This window comes from Notothenia rossii (assembly GCF_949606895.1).
Source record: "Notothenia rossii genome assembly, contig: scaffold_366, whole genome shotgun sequence".
NCBI classification, from domain to species: domain Eukaryota; kingdom Metazoa; phylum Chordata; class Actinopteri; order Perciformes; family Nototheniidae; genus Notothenia; species Notothenia rossii.
In genome coordinates this window covers 1-21,662 of record NW_027640089.1, presented here as the reverse complement: position 1 = coordinate 21,662, position 21,662 = coordinate 1, and the positions used below count along the sequence as shown (strand labels likewise).

The 21,662-nt window shown below is 41.3% G+C and overlaps 4 long non-coding RNA genes across 4 annotated transcripts; 1 reads left to right on the top strand and 3 right to left on the bottom strand.

Moving 5' to 3' along the window:
* Positions 1-4,832: 4,832 nt before the first annotated feature.
* On the bottom strand, positions 4,833-6,156 carry LOC307027111. The gene is made up of 2 exons (XR_013804533.1): positions 5,151-6,156; positions 4,833-4,932 (listed from the first exon to the last, which is right to left on the bottom strand). It is a non-coding gene; the product is annotated as an uncharacterized lncRNA (long non-coding RNA).
* Positions 6,157-6,357: 201 nt separating this feature from the next.
* Positions 6,358-7,636, top strand: LOC307027109. The gene is made up of 2 exons (XR_013804531.1): positions 6,358-7,321; positions 7,542-7,636. It is a non-coding gene; the product is annotated as an uncharacterized lncRNA (long non-coding RNA).
* Positions 7,637-8,287: 651 nt separating this feature from the next.
* Positions 8,288-11,620, bottom strand: LOC307027110. The gene is made up of 2 exons (XR_013804532.1): positions 10,436-11,620; positions 8,288-8,477 (listed from the first exon to the last, which is right to left on the bottom strand). It is a non-coding gene; the product is annotated as an uncharacterized lncRNA (long non-coding RNA).
* A 7,933-nt stretch (positions 11,621-19,553) lies between these two features.
* LOC307027107 lies at positions 19,554-21,393 on the bottom strand. Its single transcript, XR_013804529.1, has 2 exons — positions 20,215-21,393; positions 19,554-19,942 (listed from the first exon to the last, which is right to left on the bottom strand). It is a non-coding gene; the product is annotated as an uncharacterized lncRNA (long non-coding RNA).
* Positions 21,394-21,662: the final 269 nt, after the last annotated feature.

The window sequence follows — 21,662 nt, the reverse complement described above, 5'->3', positions numbered from 1 at the left end:
GCCAAGCCGGATGCCCTGTCCCGTTTGTTTGACCCCGAGCCGGTTGCCAAGAAGCCTGAATCCATCCTGCCACTGAACCGTGTGGTAGGGGCGGTCACTTGGCAAATAGAATCTGTGGTGAAGCAAGCTAACGGTGAGAGCCCAGCACCTAGTGGTTGTCCGCCAAACCGTCTGTTTGTGCCTGTTACTGTACGTCCACAGGTCGTCCATTGGGCTCACTCATCGCTGCTCACCTGCCATCCTGGCGTCAAGAGGACCATATTCTTTATCAAGCAACGTTTTTGGTGGAGATCCATGGAGCGTGAGGTCCGGGAGTATGTGGAGGCCTGTCCTGTCTGCGCCCGCAACAAGACATCCTCCAGGGCACAGATGGGGCTGCTCCAGCCGCTTCCGGTTCCCAGCCGGCCCTGGTCTGAGATTTCCGTGGATTTCGTCACTGGGCTCCCAATGTCAGAAGGTAACACCACCGTACTCACGGTGGTGGACCGTTTTTCTAAGATGGTTCATTATATTTCCTTACCCAAGCTGCCATCTGCCAAAGAGACGGCAGAGATCATGATGACTCATGTGTTCCGTATCCATGGTTTCCCCAAAGATATTGTCTCAGAACGGGGTCCGCAGTTCATCTCACGCTTCTGGAGGGAGTTCTGCAACCTCATCGGGGCGTCGGTGAGCCTGTCATCCGGGTACCATCCGGAGTCCAATGGCCAGACCGAACGCCTTAATCGGGAATTAGAAACTGGGCTCCGCTGCCTCAGCTTCCAGAACCCTTCCTCCTGGAGCAGGCATCTCACATGGGTAGAGTACGCCCACAACACGCTTCCCACGGCCCCTACTGGGTTGACTCCCTTCCAGGCTGCCTATGGGTATCAACCTCCTACCTTCCCGGACCTCGAGAAGGAAGTCACAGTCCCGTCCGCCCATGCCCTGGTTCGGCGTTGTCACCGGATCTGGTCCGCCACCCGCAGGGCTCTTCTAAGGAGTGGGGAACGCATGAAGGTGGCGGCAGATCGGAAGCGTCGGCCAGCTCCGGAGTACAGGCCCGGCCAGAGGGTCTGGCTCTCTACCAGGGACCTTCCCCTTCATGTGGTGTCACGAAAATTGGCACCTAGGTTCGTAGGCCCATTCCCAGTGGCCAAAGTAATTAACCCTGTCTCTGTTCGCCTTCGTCTCCCCAGGTCTCTGAGGGTTCATCCCACCTTCCATGTGGGACGACTGAAGCCGGTAAAGGAAAGCCCCATGGTTCCCGCGGCCAAACCCCCTCCACCCCCCCGAATGCTCGACGGCGGCCTGGTCTATACGGTCAAGCGCCTGTTGGCGGTCCGGAACAGAGGCAAAGGGAGACAGTTTCTGGTTGACTGGGAGGGTTATGGACCAGAGGAACGCTCCTGGATCCCATCAAGATTTGTTGAGGATCAAACTCTCATGAATGACTTTTTTCGCCAGCACCCTCAGGTTCCTGGGCCGTCAGGAGTCGTCCCTAGAGGGGGGAGTACTGTCATGTCTCGCAAATTATGTTAGTTAGTTTTTGTCTGGGTCTAGTGATTTTCCCCTTTATTTTTGAATAGTAACCTTCCCTCTCGTTTCAGATACTCTGACCTCCCTTCCTTGTGTGTCTCCCACTCCTGTGATTGTCGACCCCGCCCCTGATTGTTTCCACCTGTTCTCCATTACCTGGTGTATTTATTGTCCTCGTCTCCCTTTGTCCTGTGCCAGTTCGTTTCGTTCCTTGTGACTACCACCAGCATTAGCAATCCAGGATTAACCCCAAGCAGAGCTTTGAGCCACGTCTTGTTTAAGTATTTTTGTTGTTCATGCTCCTAGTGTTTTTCCTCTTTAAGAGTGATTTTGTTTTTGTACCACTATCGTTGAGCTTTGGTTTGAATAAAACCTTTTTTTTGTTAAATTCTGTGAGTTGTGCATTTGAGTTCATACCCGTTTAATCAGTCGTAACACCCCCTCAACTCGAGTACCGACTATTATCATAAAAATAGCACGTTTATTTATTTTAACAAACCACGTTCTCCAAGTAAAATCTATAGAACATATGTTTAATCTTTTTGAAAAATATGGTCGGCCATCAGTAACAGATCATCAGTCTTGTGTACAGATCAGTCCGATAAAGTCATGCTAAAACAGCGACATTTGACGCGATAAATACGGGTTTAAATATCAGCACTTGCCACGGAAGGCGAGTGGCAGCTACCGTAAACCTTCTCTTAACTCTTAACTTGTGGCATTTACTTGCCACGGCAAGTTGTGGCATATAGCCTACTTGCCACGGCAAGTTGTGGCATATATAAGTTGTGGCATATACTTGCCACGGCAAGTTGTGGCATGGTTGTGGCATTTACTTGCCACGGCAAGTTGTGGCTGTGGCATATACTTGCCACAGATACCACATCTGTGGCATATACTTGCCACAGATACCACGGAGTAGCGGCCTCTGTGGCAGATGCCGGAAGTACTTGCCACTGCCCGCAGATGCCACGAAATGCGCTTGCTGTCTCTCCTATTATGCTGCAACTCTACAGCTCTGTTAGCCTTTGCGCTAACTTCCGGGGAACGATTGAGAGGCTCCACGATCCGCTATAGAGAGGCGAAGTCCCTCCCTTTCCGGGGGAGCTCATGGGACCCCGGAAGCGGAAAATTATACATTGAATTCAATGGAGAGAGAACACGTATCTTTTGATCCCGTTTGAATTGTGCCACGAATGACACATATGATGTTTGTCAATTTAAAAGAACATTTTGCAAGTCAAAAAAATTAAAATGTGTCGTAAAACTGTGAAGTAACAAATTTTTTTGTGTTAAGCCGCTCAGTGAACTACATGTCTCTGGTCCCGCACAATACGCGTCACCAACACAAAGATGACCGTCACATTGGCACATTTCACCTCATTCTTTCAGAATGAGAATAAAAGTATAAAACGAGGTGAAAATTACTACAAGTCTGGGCACGTTGAGAGCTGTACATACACGAAAGGGGAGTTAGTCGGTTCTGTAAGAGCCAGCATGCAGGACCGGCTTTACAAGGTTTCGGTGAGTAATATGAGTGCAATGTTTAACGTTAATGTCAGTCAATAAGGAGGAGAATGAAAAAGAAGATGATGAACCACAGACCCGGCATATAATGACTGCAGTGTGCAGGGCTGTGTTAATTTATGTTACTGTTATCAATAGCATTAGTTGACTGAGAAAACCGTCAAGAAAAAAAGTTTAGCGATGTTACGAGTCGACTAGCATAATATGAACCACGGCTGTGATTGACAACCTGGACAGCCAGTCAGAAGCTAGAATGCCAACATAGAGAGCCAATCAGAACCTAGAACGGGTGTACTGTATACGGGTGTGTATGCTGTGGATAACATTAGTGTTCACAAGAACAAGGTACACTCCCGTGTTTTGTTTTAGTTGCTCTTCAGATTGAAGCGGCCAGTTTTATATCGACTATATGTGTGATCTCCTTTCTACATCTCGTTGTGTCATTTGAGTTTATTTGCTGTGTGTAGATTCAAGGATTTTGGTTATCTTGTCAATTTGTTTGGTTATCTAGGCACAGCTGTTTGTGACTCCCTCTGGTACACTGGTATGTGTTTTCCTAATGTAGAGAGCATTGATGAATTCATAAACTACACACTGAGTCTAGGTCCTGACCAAATCCTTTTTTGTTGATCAAATGTTTTTCAAAAATGTAATACACATTTAAAAAAATACAATGTACAATCACAACCAATAAAACACAAATTACAAAAAATTCAGAAAAAACAAACAACAACGATCAGACAAGAGGACAAAACTATGGAAAAATAAACCCTCCCACCCCCAGATCTGGACCATCCTTGTATTGCTCATTCAATCTATTATAGCATGTTAACAAACATGGTACTTACTTTATTTGTACAGATCTACATGGGAGAGGATGGCGCGATGCAGAGCGCTGTCTGTGGTTGTGCACGGGGGATGTACAAATGCAGCCACGCTGCAGCATTGGCAATATTTGCCATGTGGCAGATCAGCTCCACAGAAGTTGAGTGCCAGTGGAGGAAGCCTGGCACTTCAAAAGTAGTCCAGCCGGTGTCTCAACTCTACCAACAGCAAGAGGAGACATACAACCCACTGGCCAGAGACATCGCCACTGTTGAAGTAGACTGGTTCAGGTCTGCACTGAGGGGCGCAGCGTGGCATGGCATGGCTTGGCTTTTGTCACCTGAGCCAGAGCTGCAGCCTCAACATCAGGCCATTTTCAACGTGCCGGAGCTGGTGAAGGAGCATGGGGGTCGGGGGCTTGAGGCAATTCTTGCCTCAATGCGACTGAGCAGAGACCAGCAAGCTGCCATCCAGACAGCCACCGTAGGACAGCAGACAAATCCTCAGTGGCAGTTACACAGGCAGGGCAGGTTGACAGCCAGCAATTTTGGTGCTGTGCTGAGGTCGGGACTTTCATCCACTCCATGCGCGTCCCTCATGAAGAGGGTGCTTGGAGGGTACAATTTAGACGGGAGTCATGGCTGTCAACTGGGGAGTTGTAAACGAGGTGTGTTTGGCCAGTGTGTTTGGCCTTTTAAGTGTGACACAAATGTAGTGATAAATGCTTCACCTGACCACTGTTCCTAAATAAAAAAAGTTTTCTGCATCGTCAGTCATTTTTTCCAAATAATTACCAATATTTCACAAATTCTTCATGTCAACTTAAGAGCACAGCTTTGTGTCAGCTTTGCTTGGTTCATCTTACTGGGGGGCAGCTACATGGATGTCGGTGCAGTCCACAATCATTTTGCAGTTGAAGGCAGAATTAATTTATTATTGACTCAGAATGAAGCACAACTTCATGTCATACAATACATTGACTTTATTTGTAATTGTGTAAAAAGATATGAGCATTTATTAGCAAGCAGGACCTGCAGGAACAGAGAACGGTGATGGATGGAGCTGGGAAGAGAGAAGAATAAAGAAAACAGATCAACTTTATTATCGGATATTAAAAATTCAATTTCAAAACAAGTTGCCGCTCCTACAGTTTTATAGTATGTAAAGATGATTTCACATGACCTATGCAAAATATCACTCAATACATGTGTCTCTCTGGGGGGTGCATTGTGCCTTTGATGTATATAAATAATATACCATAACCAAATACTATTACGTACAGTGGAAATCAGGTTGCCAGAGCAGGTCAGTCCAGTGTGCATGTTCCTCAGGGTCTCAGCAGTTACAGGTGAGGTAAAGAAAATAAGAGAAAAAGGTCAGTAACAACACTTTAAAGTAACAACACTGAATAATTATCTCTTTTAATAATTTTCTCTCAGTAATCACTCAACTACTGTCTTTCCAACAAACAGATTGACTCACCCTCACTGTCATCACAATGACACATGTCCAGAAGAATGTCATGCAAAGCTCCCTGCCTGCCTGCCTTCCTTCGACTCTCCCTGAACTGCTTCCTTAGCACCCGGTGGAGGGCGCAGTAGGCTACTCTTCAAATGTTTCACGAAATACTTACCATGATGACTACTCTTACTGTTTAACATTTTGGTGTACTTCATGTAATAAAATAATAACTTCATGTTAAGGCTACTAAAAATGACAAGGCTAAGTAATGTAATGCTAACTAACATGCTCGCTACTCGTCGCTACTAGCTAGGTAGCTAACTTGACTATGTTCCATGCACAACATGTATGATATTACCTGATATGTCTGATCCAGCGACTCCTGGTCCTTTCATCAGACGGGAAGCGATAGAACGAGCAAGTGGTATGATCAGTTTTGTGATTACAACATGGTACAAAGCACACGGGCATCTTGTAAAAGTGAATGTATTGGAGCAATCTCTTATATTTATTGGAGGGAATAAATCAGTTATGAAATCTTCTTCTTCGCTTTAATTACGAGTCGCAACCACTTGGAGCATTATCGCCTGTGACATCACATGCGCGACCCAGAATGGGATTTGGGATTTGTAGTCTTTGTAGTCGCGTATTTTTCATAGTCTTATATTTCAACAGTTTTATGACAAAATGTGACTTTTTTGACATGGAAATGATTGTTTAAGATTGACAAACATCATATGTGTAGTTCGTGGCACAATTCAAACGGGATCAAAAGATACGTTTTCTCTCTCCATTAAATTCAATGTATAATTTTTCGCTTCCGGGGTCCCATGGACCGGAAGTAGATGGGCGTGACTTCACCTCTCTATTGCTGTAAAAAAGTGGTCCATAGAGAGGCGAAGTCCCTCCCCTTCCGGGAGCTTCCATGGGACCCCGGAAGCGGAAAATTATACATTGAAGTCAATGGAGAGAGAAAAGTTATCTTTTGATCCCGTTTGAATTGTGCCACGAATGACACATATTATGTTTGTCAATCTTAAACAATCATTTCCATGTCAAAAAAAGTCACAGTTTGTCGTAAAACTGTTGAAATATAAGACTATGAAAAATACGCAACTAGAAAGACTACAAATCCCAAATGCATTCTGGGTCGCGTAAGTGATGTCATAGGCGATAATGCTCCAAGACTGGTTGCGACTCGCAAAGCAAAGAGGAAGAAGAAGACTGATTTATTCCCTCCAATAAATATAAGAGATTGTTCCAATAAATGCACTTTTACAAGATGCCTGTTTGCTTTGTACCAGGTTGTAATCACAAAAGAGATCATACCACTTGCTCGTTCTATCGCTTCCCGTCTTATGAAAAGACCAGGAGTCGTTGGACCAAATATATCAGGTAATATACATGTTTTGCATGGAACATAGTCAAGTTAGCTACCTAGCTAGTAGCGAGCATGTTAGTTAGCATTACATTACATTACTTAGCCTTGTCATTTGTATTAGCCTTAACATGAAGTAAACCAAAAATGGTAAACAGTAAGAGTAGTCATGATGGTAAGTATTTCGTGAAACATTTGAAGAGTAGCCTATCGCCCCCTCCACCAGGTGCTAAGGGGGCGGGAGGTAGGCTAACGCGACATTAGCATATTTTCTACTAAATGCTATCTGCACAAATGGTTAACATTGAACATTAAAAGATCAGGCAGTTCAGGGAGAGTCGAAGGAAGGAAGGCAGGCAGCTTTGCATGACATTCTTCTGGACGTGTTTCATTGTGATGATAGTGAGAGTGAGTCAATCTGTTTGTTGGAAAGACAGTAGTTGAGTGATTACTGAGAGAAAATTATTAAAATAGATAATTATTCAGTGTTGTTACTTTAAAGTGTTGTTACTGACCTTTTTCTCTTTTATTTTCTTTACCTCACCTGTAACTGCTGAGACCCTGAGGAACATGCACACTGGACTGACCTGCTCTGGCAACCTGATTTCCACTGTACGTAATAGTATTTGGTTATGGTATATTATTTATATACATCAAAGGCACAATGCACCCCCCAGAGACACACATGTATTGAGTGTGATATTTTGCATTGGTCATGTGAAATCATCTTTACATACTAGAAAACTGTACGAGTGGCAACTTGTTTTGAAATTGAATTTTTAATATCCGATAATAAAGTTGATCTGTTTTCTTTATTCTTCTCTCTTCCCAGCTCCATCCATCACCATTCTCTGTTCCTGCAGGTCCTGCTTGCTAATCAATATTCATATATTTTTACACAATTACAAATAAAGTCAATGTATTGTATGACATGAAGTTGTGCTTCATTCTGAGTCAATAATAAATTCATTCTGCCTTCAACGGCAAAATTATTGTGGACTGCACCGACATCCATGTAGCTGCCCCCCAGTAAGATGAACCAAGCAAAGCTGACACTCAACATACAGCTGTGCTCTTAAGTTTATATGAAGAATTTGTGAAATATTGGTAATAACAGGTTTAAATGATTATTAGTAATTAATTATATAATTGTCTCATTGTAGACGAGCAGACAGGGAGCCATACGAGAAAAGCAGAATATGCAGCTGCCATTTTCCACATGGAAAAGAGAAAGGGCCAAGTGTATTTGAGTGGACAAAAGAGAAATCCCAAATACGAAAAATAAAATTATACAATTTACAGATATGTATACAAATATATATATATCCTATATACACCATGTATAATGATGGTGTATGATGTAGAAGGAAGTGTGGTAGATAACAAGTAAATATAGAGTTACATACAGATCCATGTTACAGCAAAAGATGGAATAACTAAGAAGCACGCAGTATAATAATAATTACACGCAACAATTAAATAACTGCTCAGCATCTCCACCACAATCCCAATCTGCTGTGTCCTGTTTTCCTCCCCTCTGCATAACACCCCATCACACATACGAAACACAACACAGAGTCCGAGGGTGTTAAGAGTATGTTTATTTAAATGTCCTCCTCTCTGCTGGCCAACAAAGGGAGCATATGCTGGGTGTAGAATTGTTCCAGGAGGAGGAGATTTCCATGCCATGCAGGGCCTTTGGGGATGGGGATAATGATCGCCTCCTTCGTGGTCCACAGTAGCAGAGACTCCGGTCTGTGATGTGCAGCTGTTATATAATATACAATACATTTTTGAAAAACATTTGATCAACAAAAAAGGATTTGGTCAGGATCTAGAGTCAGTGTGTAGTTTATTAATTAATCAATGCTCTCTACATTAGGAAAGCACATACCAGTGTACCAGAGGGAGTCACACAGCTGTGCCTAGATAACCAAACAAATTGACAACAGGGATGCAAACTCATCAGGTATGAAAAAGGTGACAAGGATCCGAGCCCCCCGACCCCACAGAATATCGGCTTTAAAATTAGGAATAACAGAGGATTTTAGCAGTCAAAACAACTAAAGCAGCAGTGTTAATAATAACAGAAATGCCATAGTCACATCTAATAGAAATATATAAAAAGCATTTATTTTAATTGTGTAGCAGTCAGTTTATAATTTTGGCAGCACTGTTGAGCATTTTGAAAAGGTATTTTCATGCCTCTGTGCAAGGCTTAGTCTTTCTATCTTTATAGCCACTGGTGTAAAGTAACTAAGTTCATAAACTCAACAAGTACTATCATTGGGCACAATTTTGAGATACTTGTACTTTACTTAAGTATTTCAATGTTTTGCTACTTTGTACTTCTACTCCACTACAGTTCAGAGGTACATGCTGTACTTTTACTCCACTACATGTATTTAATCCCTTTAGTTACTTTACAGATGTGGATGAATGATGTGAAATATAATCAAGTGTTAAAATCAGACTTTAGTTCCACCTGGAGTAAATCCACAAGCTACCCTGCAGTATACAAAGTCATTCAAACTAGCTGCACCTTTACCAGCTTTGAGAACACTTTCATGATCAATCATTATAAAACATATCATATCTATTATTCTGAAATGGACCAATCTGCACAATGACTACTTTTACTGTCGCTACTTTCACTATATTTTGATAATAATACTTTTACTTGAGGAAGATTTTGAATGCAGGACTTTTACTGTAACAGAGTATTCCTACACTCTGGTACTTCTACTTTTACTCAAGTACAAGATCTGAGTACTTCTACTTTTACTCAAGTAGCCTACACGATCTGAGTAGGCTACTTCTACTTTTACTCAAGTACAAGAACCGAGTACTTCTACTTTTAATCAAGTACAAGATATATACTTATACCACCTCTGTTTATAGCCTATGAAAAAAACGATTAGAAAACGAAGGCTAAAGCTAACGTTAGCAGATAGTGACAATGTATGCTAGTTAGCTAGCTCAACGATAATATTGCGACGGGGAAAAAAAACGTTTCAGTGCACATCAGACTCTGCCGCTCCGACAGGGAGCTCTACTCTGAACACCTGACCCGCCTGTTCTAACAGCTGTTCACCAGCGGTCCAGTCTGTGCCACAGTGACTCCGGACGCACAGTTAATATTAACGAACGCACCGTCGGTAATGTAGCTGCTGAAGCTAGACCATCATCGCCGAGCAGCAGAGGCTTATTATACATCATGAGCAGAGCCGGCAGGCAGGAAGACTCGAGCACACAGCTCGCGCTTCATTATAATATATAAAAAAAGCTCGCGGCCGCACATTAATCCGGGTCCCAGACCCCCTCCCATACCCCAAAATATTTGTATTGCAGATCTACATGAATCACACAAACGACCTATTTTGGATTCAAAACGAAGAATTTCGCCGAAAGGTGACAAGTTTGCATCCCTGAACAAGATAACCAACATCCTTGAATCTATACACAGCAAATAAACTCAAATGACACAACGAGATGTAAAAAGGAGATCACACATATAGTCGATATAAAACTGGCCGCTTCAATCTGAAGAGCAACTAAAACAAAACACGGGAGTGCATCTTGTTCTTGTGAACACTAATGTTATCCACAGCATACACAGACACCACGAAGTTCTTAAGGAGAAAACTAGTTGCTAAAACAAAACACGTTAGTGTACTTTGTTAGCTAGCTGACATTAACCTTAAACATTGCACTCATATTACTCACTGAAACCTTGTAAAGCCGGTCCCGCATGCTGGCTCTTACAGAACCGCTCCCTTTCGTGTATGTAAAGCTCTCAACATGCCCAGACTTGTAGTGATTTTCACCTCGTTTTATACTTTTTCGCCTCATTCTGAAAGAAACAGGTGAAATTTACTAACGTGACAGCCATCTTTGTGATGGTGACGCGTATTGTGCGAGACCAGAGACCTGTAGTTCACTGAGCGGTTTCACAAAAAAATTGTAACTTCACAGTTTTACGACACATTTTTATTTTTTTGACTTGCAAAATGTTCTTTTAATTTGACAAACATCATATGTGTCATTCGTGGCACAATTCAAACGGGATCGAAAGATGACTTTTCTCTCTCCATTGACATCAATGTATAATTTTCCGCTTCCGGGGTCCCATGGGTCGGAAGTAGATGGGCGGGACTTCGCCTCTATTGGAGTGAAGGGAGATGACGTAACTCTCAGTCTATACGGCGCTGGTTATGGCTAGAAAGGATCCGTCTAGTGTAAATATGACGTCACGTTCTCGTTGTAACTCTCGTTGTAATCGGAGCGGCTCGGAAACACATCTACAGCAGTAACATGATGCAACATACACATTAATGCAGCAGCAATATTAATAGAGAAACATCAGACATAATAGTAAAACACTGCAAGGGAACATTTTATTGCACCAGGAGCTATCTTGGGACTTTTACTGCGACAACGTTGACTTGCCTGTGAATAAAAAATAAACCATAGTGTTGATGATCTACAGTGTTGTCATTCTTCTTTGAACACCAGCAAGATCGCTAACACCCTATTTCAACAATCACACTCCCTGTAATTGACATAATTAATAGATAGTTTAGCTTCTCATCATCAGTTGCTGTGGCCCACTGATGTTAACGATCGTAACTGAAAGGCTGCCTGCCAAACGTAAACATTCAGCCATGTGACATTCAGCCAAACTCTCGCGAGAGTTTTACACAAGACGGATCCTTTCTAGCCATAACCGACTCGGAGCTGTCCGACTTCAGGCGAGCTTTTTGAGACCTCCCCCGGCTGCGATCGGCTATTCTCGTCTACTTTCGAGGCGAGCCGCAACGCGTCTCAAACAAGCCACGGCCCATCTACACTACAGGCATGAAAAAATCTTGAAGCTGGGCGTGTCTGAAGCTTGGCGATTTTTTGCGAGCAACCAATCACATGAATCTCCCGCCCCCGACATACAAAGCAATAGCAATGTTAAAACGAAGTAAACTGGATATAAACCCCTCAAACAGGCGAAAAAACTATCAGTTTCACCCACTGTCTCTGCCACCTCCCTCCATGCCTGGTTCCTCCGGTTTGTATCCCGGTAAATAGTTCCGGTCGTAAAGAACCGGCTGATTTGCTACCGTAATATCTCGTTTGGAATATGAGGAAATGAACTGCGGTCTGGCTCTCCCAGCTTGCACGCGGTTTGATTGGCTGAGCTTGCACTGGCGGGATTTGCATAAACGGAATTTGATTGGCTGATGCCAAGCATTGAGCCTCAAAAGTTGAACATTGTTCAACTTTTGATGCCGATAGATGCTCGTGATGCTTGCAAAGCCATGCCATGCTCCCCACAATGCAGTTCGGCGAAGATTAAAAATCTTCTACGTCACCCCATTCAAGTGAATGGGCGAAGCGTTGAAAGCATTTTTTGATGCCTGTAGTGTAGACGTACGCCGTTTCCGCTCTACATCCTGAACTCCTCCCTTCGATGCAATGCACTTCCGTTTTGGCGGACTGGGTTTGTTTTGCTAGCTAGCTCCGTTGTGCCGACAAAGCACTGATATCGCAGAGACAAAGAGGATATAACAATTACAACATGAAGAAAAGTGGTTCGGGAACTACGTGTGCGGTAGTTGGTTGCAATCACTCGAGAAAGCACCTGAACGAGTGGTTAGATAGAGAGTGCTACGACCACAAACCAGCTACGAAGAGGCAATGTCCATGCGCTCCATTGTTGACATTTTTTCGCAAGCCTGATACCGACTCGGAATCAAGGACCTGGCTGAAGGCATTGAATTTAAAGAAACCACCCCGCAACGTTTTTGTTTGTTCCTATCACTTTGTTGACCAAAAACCAACCAAGGATAATCCTTTCCCAGCGTTGTGGTTGGGGTACAATCGCCCTCCCCAGCCAAAGAGACGTCAACTCATTCGTGCCACCATGCCCTTGTCGTTTCAGAGGAACTACCCTCGAACCACCTGCATCATTGACTGTGCCGAAAGTGCCATGCAGAGAGCCACAAACCACGACTCAAGGAGTGACACTTTCAGCCAGTACAAATCACGCAACACTGTGAAATATCTTGTCACTGTGGCCCCTAATGGGCTAATCATGTTTATATCTGACGCCTATGCTGGCAGAAGCAGCGATAAGTTTATCACCATGGACAGTGGGTTTCTAGACTATCTGAGGGCTGGTGATGAGGTCATGGCGGACCGTGGGTTCACCATTCGAGACTTGCTTGATGAGAGAAGGGTCAGTTTGAACATCCCTGCTTTCACCTACAGGCGCAATCAGTTGACCAATGAGGAGACGACACGCACCAGGCGAGTAGCCAATGTCCGCATACACGTGGAAAGAGCAATCCAGAGACTGAAGGTCTTTAAGATTTTATCCCAGACCGTTCCCATCAGCATGGCACCGAAACTGGACAACATCTTAACCATCTGTGCTGGCCTAGTTAACCTGAAGAGTCCACTGATCAGAGTGCCTCGTGAGGTTTAGAATCTTGCCTCGTGTCCCTGTCTACCAACACCCAGCCATGTTGTTCATTAAATACAGATAAACACAACAAATACTGCATGCATTGTATTTTTTAATATTATATATGAATATTTTCATAGTGATGTAATTGTGTGGGCTGCTTTTATATTTTAATTTGTAATACCTGTTAGGATTAAACATGTGATCTTTCTTGTTGAAGCCATTTCTTTAGTTTCCTCTCAACAATTAATTAATTCAGTGTTATTTATGTACAGTATGAGCTTAATATGAATGATGAACTGTGTTAAAAGAAATTGTAGCACTCTAAGGAACATATGAAATGCAATAATGCAATAACAGTGCAATAATGAAATTAAATTACATCAAACTTTATTTTCACTCAAACAGTACAGGCACATATGATATATTGCACAGCATAAAGAGATCATGTAAATTGTGCATTATGTAAACAACAGACAACTGTTGGCTCCTGTGGGCATGACCTAAATAAGGCAGTTTATTTTGGTTTTAAAATGCTGAGATATTTACTGCAGAACTGTAACCTTCCCTCAACAAAATCGTCAACAATTTTCGGGAGCATGTGGGCAAAGTAGAATGTGCGCAGCCTTATGATATGCCTTCAGACTGTCCATTGCTTTTCCATCTATTGCCATGGATTGAACGAAGTAGGAGCAAATTTTGCTGTACGTTATGCTGGGCCACGTCGTCATGTTATCCTCCCAGTTTTGCACTGAATTCGGGTGGGGGAGAGTAACGCCATCTCCAGTCAAAGAAGTAGAATCGTGTTCCCAAGCTAGCATCACTGTTAGCATCGAAATCGCTGTGTTTACACCAGTGCCCGTCTGACTGTTTACACCGGTTTACACCGACAGACGCTGTGCAAAAGACTTCCGGCGGAAATGAAGTGCATTTGTGTAGGGTTATGGCGCTACCCGTGGTTTGTCGCGTAAACTTGTCTATATCTTTTCGCTGGCCTGGAAGCGCCTTCGGATCCACCATTCAGAGCTGGTTGATGTGGCCAGGGAAAGGAACGTTTGGGGCTCTCTGCTGGAACTGCTACCTCCGCGACCCGACCACGGATAAGCGGGAGAAGATGGATGGATGGACTTTGCTGTTTTTAGTGTGAATAACTTGCATTTATCAAATCAAATCAAGTTTTATTTATATAGCACATTTATAAACGATTTTTGGTCGAGCCAAAGTGCTGTACATATAATAAAAATAGCCTACAGTAGAGACACTTTACAGCAAATACAACAGCACAGATTGTTCAGAATATCAGTACGAGAAAAACGACACCCTCTATCCTTAGACCCTCACATCGTACAAGGAAAAACTTCCAGAGAAAACCCACAGTTTTAAAGGTGAAAAAATGGGAGAAACCTCAGGGAGAGCAACAGAGGAGGGATCCCTCTCCCAGGACGGACAGACGGGCAATAGATGCCGTGTGTAAATCGAAGAGATAATACATTATACAGCATATAGACCGAATGTTAGGAAATGCATGTGTCTGTAATGTGTCATTAATGTATTTTTCCTCTCTGTAAGTTGCCCATGCTTGCCCATTGTAAATCAGTTGCCTTCAGCAAAAAGACGTTCTGCCTTTCAACCTACCCCATGATTATTTCAGTGCAGCTCAGTATTTTAAGAACACAACAGGGGTCACTTCAGGCCTTTGGTCTTTCCTTTCAGCGCAGTGAAACCTCCAGCAGCCTCTGTAGTTTGCCGGTCGTCACTGTGGGCTTTTCAGCTTTCAGTTTTCTCAGCCAAATCTTTGAATACCCATTCAAAGATGCACTCCAACCCTGAAATTAACTAGACCAGTGGTTTCCTGACCCTTTCCTTAAGGGACCCCATTGGGTAAACGTACGACCCCCCTCATTAGGTAATTTTTTTTATTTGATATTCAATGCATAACAAAAATAGTACAGAATAATTTGTAAACTGTATTTTTAAGTAATAAATACAATAACCGAAGGTAGTTTGTGGTGATATTGTGAATTTTGGATTTTTTTCTAATTATTGCAGAGCACTTTTCCTGACTATTATAGGAGCCTTTCATATTCTCTTACGTTTTTTTCAAGTTATTTTAACAGTCTATCTATTTTCTATACACTTAAAAGGGTTTTTCTTCCTAACACTTGACAATTGTTTTATTAAATCTCTGTTTTAACTGCATACTTTTCTAATGCAGAATGAGGCTGTTTTGCAGAGAGGGAAGGCTCTACAGCAGCTTGTGTTCAGGTCCAGGTTGCCCACTACTGCAAATACTAAAATGGGTTAAATGCAGAGATCAAATTTCACTGTGTGTGCTGTATGTATGTGTTACCATTAAAGAGCGTTTCATCCTCCAATTCTATCTAAATGCTATCTATCTAGGTTGTGTGGACAGGTACCCGGTGAGAAAAGTTGTCTTAAATCCAAAGTCCTCACTACCCCTGTAAAGCATTGCCTGGAGAGACTAAGCGATGCAGGAATTTCTGTAGTTTTTTCCCAAATGATGAGTGAGTATGAACATGAATGTATTATAACAATACAGCGTGCTCGAGCCAGCTGCTGCCCCCCCGCCGAGACCAAAATGACTACGCCTATTTCCAGTGGGGAAAAGTGTGACAGGCCATTTCTAGTCGTGTGCTACATGTGTTAAGGGAAACTAAAGACCATGATTCTCCAGACAATATCTAAAAAAAATTATCATCAAGAACATTTTATATTGACAGTGTGCAGTATTTGGTCTTTTACGACCTACACCTTGCATAGAGATCATCTTTCAAACTACTTCGGCTTGCATTCATGAAGTTTTAGAACCGTGTTTGAGAACTGCAGGGGCCTCCGGAAGACGAAAAGGGTCCTAATATATCCAGAGTTCAGTTTGTCAGTTTAGGAGCAACAGGAAGAGGACAACCTTCCTATATAGATATGTTTGGCTCATTCTAAGTACAAAAACACACAATGACTATTTTTAATGAATTAATTTTACATTCAATTTTAGTTATGGATATTAACTTCCATTTCTGCAGGAAGAACACCATAACTACTAGTCAGAGAAACACTGATTTCTAACATAAAACGTATTCAGAGTTTTTGGCGGTTACAATTTTCTAAAAAAAGAAGAGACCTCGTTGGAACATATGGTTCCCAGTAATATTGTCTTGAACAATAAACAGTGAAGTTTAACTTAAATAAGTTGACTGCAATGAACTCCCATGACCCCACACCTCTTCACCCTGGAGGTATTTTGTCTGTCATTGCTTTTGATTGAGAGATCTCTAGTGCATTATTTCCCAGCCTTGGGGTCAAACCCTCCTTCGGGGTCACCAAGGCTGCACAGCTCTCTTGAATATTAACACATGAAATATCTATTTGAGTCAGGAGTCGTCACTTCAATAAAGGTAGAAAAGGGATTCCTTAAGAAAAATGTTTGGAACCGCTGCTCTCGTGGCAGAAAATGACCTACATTGATGTGAGTTTGAGTACAAGTAATGATACCACACTATGCAAATAGAAATAGCCGATAATGCAGTGAAGTAAAATGTACAGTATTTTTTAAGTAATATGTGCAAGAGTAGCATGAAAAGGAAACATTTTAATAAATGTACTCAGTTAATGTTTTGCTTTTGTTTTCAGTTTGTAATTAAGAGAAGTTATATAAGCTATTGTCTTTGAAAAGGAGTGGGTTCACAAGGACGTCGAGTTAAGTTTGTGCGGGTTCCTCTTGTACTCAGTAAAAGGAAAACATATTAAAACAAATAAAAATAATATTATTTTAATTATGTATCGTAAAAATACAATGGAAACAATTATTTCAGAATCCCCACAATATAACATTTATTGATTTATTGTAGGATTGATATGATTTTACAGAAACATTTTTACATTTTTTATACAAAGTCAACGTGAAAAATTGCAAAATGTCTGTGATTAACTTGTGTTTGGAAATAAAACTGTAATTCTAACTTCTATCAAAGTTAGACATTAAGACTCAAAGAAGCAGTCTTTACATTGATTTAAACTTAAGGTGCAACAACATGGTTACAACATTTTAGACTTCATGTCTCATTCATGTCCTAAATTGTCCTAACACATATATGTCTGAGCATATTCATACTTCAGCAGCTGTAGTTAATCGTCATCAGTCTATACATTTAATGAGAATTGAACAAATAATTAATGTAACAAGTTTATAGTGGAAGACTTATTATTGTTTATTTATTGTTTTTAATATGTGTATTTAAGTTGAAAACGACAGAAATAAATTAAGCGTAACTTTCCTTTCAATACATTCTGAGTTTTGCCAAGTATTGTTAGTAAGTCTTCTGGGATTCAGCTGTCGTGAATTTCTACAACATTAATAAAACAACTACAGTGGGGTCCCAAAGTGTGACTTCCAAAAAGTGTGCATGTATGACAGTGAGGTATATTTTAATATCTTGTTTACAGGAAACTACACTGAACAAAAATATGAATGCAACACTTTTGTTTTTGCTCCCATTTTTCATGAGATGAATTCAAAGATCTAAAACATTTTCTATATACACAAAATAACCATTTATCTCAAATATTGTTCACAAATCTGAAAACATCTGTGATAGTGAGCACTTCTCCTTTGCCGAGATAATCCATCCCACCTCACAGCTGTGGCATATCAAGATGCTGATTAGACAGCATGATTATTGCAAAGGTGTGCCTTAGGCTGGCCACAATAAAAGGCCACTCTGAAACGTGCAGTCTTGCTTTATTGGGGGGGTCTGGGGGGGTCCGAAAACCAGTCAGTATCTGGTGTGACCACCACTTGCCTCACGCAGTGCAACACATCTCCTTCACATAGAGTTGATCAGGTTGTTGATTGTGGCCTGTGGAATCTTGGTCCACTCCTCTTCAATGGCTGTGCGAAGTTGCTGGATATTGGCAGGAACTGGAACACACTGTCGTATACGCCGATTCAGAGCATCCCAAACATGCTCAATGGGTGACATGTTAGGGTTAGGGTTAAACTGACTGGTTTTCGGACCCCCCCAGACCCCCCCAATAAAGCAAAACTGCACGTTTCAGAGTGGCCTTTTATTGTGGCCAGCCTAAGGCCCACCTGTGCAATAATCATGCTGTCTAATCAGCATCTTGATATGCCACAGCTGTGAGGTGGGATGGATTATCTCGGCAAAGGAGAAGTGCTCACTATCACAGATTTTTTCAGATTTGTGAACAATATTTGAGAGAAATGGTTATTTTGTGTATATAGAAAATGTTTTAGATCTTTGAGTTCATCTCATGAAAAATGGGAGCAAAAACAAAAGTGTTGCATTTATATTTTTGTTCAGTGTAATTGAAGACATCTTTTCAAACAATACATTTCCTGTGGGCAAGTGGAGGGTCCAGAAATACTTACCAGAATTTCTTATTAATAATGATAACTTACACAGACACAATGAACTCTGGGAATGTAATTATACTTTAGAGTATTTAAACATAATTCATGAGATTTGTTTTCTTTGAGCCTGGTATGGCTAATTACTCAAAGTACTACAGCTCCCAGAGCCTTAGCAGCCGTTGCTATGGAGAAAAAGCCAGAGCATCAAACTTATCTTTTTTGTAGCAATCAGGGTAAAAAGATCGAAGTTTTCAAAATACCTGAAATAAGGGAAGCTATTTAAATTGCTGAATGTAACAATCATGTGCTAAAAGTCGTAATCTGTTATCAAGTAACAACTACCATTTTGATGTCAGTTTAAAATGTTGAAAGCTTGACTAACATTAACACTGTGTTACCAGATGTGCTACTGGTACAGAACAATCATCAATTGGTCACAAACAAAGCTAATTTACCTGTGATTTGTCCGTCTAAAAATGCCATTAGTGTCAGAATCTGGGGAAAATATTGGGATGATAAAAAAATGGGTCCAATAATTACTTTGGCAACTATAGAGTGAAAGAATCATTACAAATCTGTGTTCATGTTCACTTCCCCCATTATAGTTAATGGACTACTTGACACAGATACAGGAAATTAACTCTCAGTGCACAATTTCCTTTCAAAACTGCCTCTGGTAAAAAATAAGCTACTCTTTCACCTTTTGACTCTATTTTCTGTGATGAAAATAAATAGGACTTGACTTCAGTCTCACTTTCATTTAAACTTGGCAGAAACCACCTAAAGAGCAGAGCAATAATCCAGCAAGTACTTAGGCAGCTGAAACGGTATCAATCGTAAATCTGTTGTATCGTTTAACGAATATATGTACAATCTGCACAATTAATGTGTTTAATGTGATGAATAGTGAGTGAATACCAGCAAATGAAAGACATCATTCAGTGAAATTTGATGGGTGGGTGTTACACAGTAAATCAAAATGCAGACTGAACTGTGAAGAAGTTTGTTTCTTGGTTTATAACAGACTATGCTTATAGTCCCCAGTGAATTCTCATGTGATAATGATATGCAGATGAATAAACGTAACAGCATAAAAATATAGAACAAAAAGCCAAAAGAGCCAGAAAATAAAAAGGCAAACCATTTCAAACATGTGTAAATATATAAAAACTATCAAATAATAAAAAGGCAACATTTAACTTACACTAATTCTGTATAAAGGCTTTCTGCATTGTCTGATATTATCAGCTGCCACTACCTGTGGAGCTGGAGATTTAAAACAATGTTTTTCAGGTGGTGAAATTCCCTAAAAATGTGTGGCAACAGTGCATGTTAGTGGGCAGTGATAATCAAGATTGGCATCTCTTGATCCTCTGTCTATGGCATACTGAAACATGAAAATGATGATGTAATCAGACACATTATTAGATTGCTTTAACTGAAAATACCTTATTTAAAACTCAGTCTTTTCAATATTGTCATTTAGGATGTAGGCCTACAGTAGCGACATTTTACAGTAAAACAAGACTTGGTGCTTATTGTGCAGGAAACTGCTGGAAGTGTTCCGAATGTATTGCTCATCAGCATTTCTTTAAAATGCTTAGCTCGTGAAAACAAAATATCACTTTTAAAACATTGTCAAATATGTTCAGTTCTCACATTTGCATCTCCATCTCAGCTCCACCACCTGCTTTGTATTCATTGGCAGCGGATGTAAGATTGTTGTCTGGGTTCAAGGGGCATTGCTCGGGTTGCTTTGCTGTGCTGTGCGTCTTGATTTCAGGGTGGCAAAGCTGCCTTAGGTTCTGTAGAGACAATCAAAAGTCCACATAAGACAACATGTTAACGTGTGCTGTAGGTTTCCCCGATACGAGTCAGAAGAAACATGTGCAGGAAAGATGGGAATCATAACACAAACAGCCTTACATGCTTCTTCCTATGTAATAAAGTATTGCCTCATTCATCTGTTACACATTGTTAAAAATGATAAAAGTTTTACAAATGGTGTGAAATATTTCTTGAACTGGATGCCTAAAGTTTTTCATAGGCTTGCTCCTTTTGCCCCTTAAAGCTCCCCTATTATGCTATATTTGAACAGTATATTATAGGACCATATCTATACAAAACATGTCTCTGAATTGTTTGCTCAAAATACCAAACAGATCACCTATTGTAGCCATGCCTCATACCCCTCTATTTCAGCCCTGTTATAGAAGTGCTGATTCTGGGTCTGGCCCTTTAAATGTAATCGAGCTGCAGTGGCCACGCCCCTTTGGAGCGTCCGCATGTAAGCGGTGAGCTCAGTGAAGAGAAGGCTTTCTACCAGTAATTATTATTATATATTTTTTTGACACAACCTCACTCATCATACATCGTTTTAAATGAAACTCACTCTCCGCCGCAATAACTAACTCACCTTTTCTATAGGGTCAAATTAATATATTTTCTCTGTGAAAAAATTGATTGTTAAAAGTGACAAATTAGGGCAGCAACCACAAGGAACAGTGACGGCCTGAGGATGTTGTTGAGCTAGCAAAGAAGCTCTTTGCAAAGAAAAGGGCAAGGAAGAAACACTTCTAAAATGGTAGGATCCATTGATTTGAGGGATTGTCTTACAAACACACATTCTCTCTCTATTGCACACACACACACACACACACACACACACACACACACACACACACACACACACACACACACACACACACACACACACACACACACACACACACACACACACACACACACACACACACACACACACACACACACACACACACACACACACACACACACACACACACACACACACACACACACACACACACACACACTAATATCTTCTATATACTATATACTATATCTATATCTATATACTGATCACTTAGTTGAGCAACCACATACTTTCAATACATGTTTTACTTTTGTAATTCTCGATGTTGGTGACAAATAGAACTCCTCGTGTACTTGTACAGCCAGCCAGTCATATTTTGGCATTTGAAGTGGGGTTCTGCTCTGAGGTTGTGAGTGATATTACCTCGTTACCTCGGTCTTCTTGAGCCATACACTGTCTTGAGATCTTATCCATTGTATCCTTGTCTTGTGAT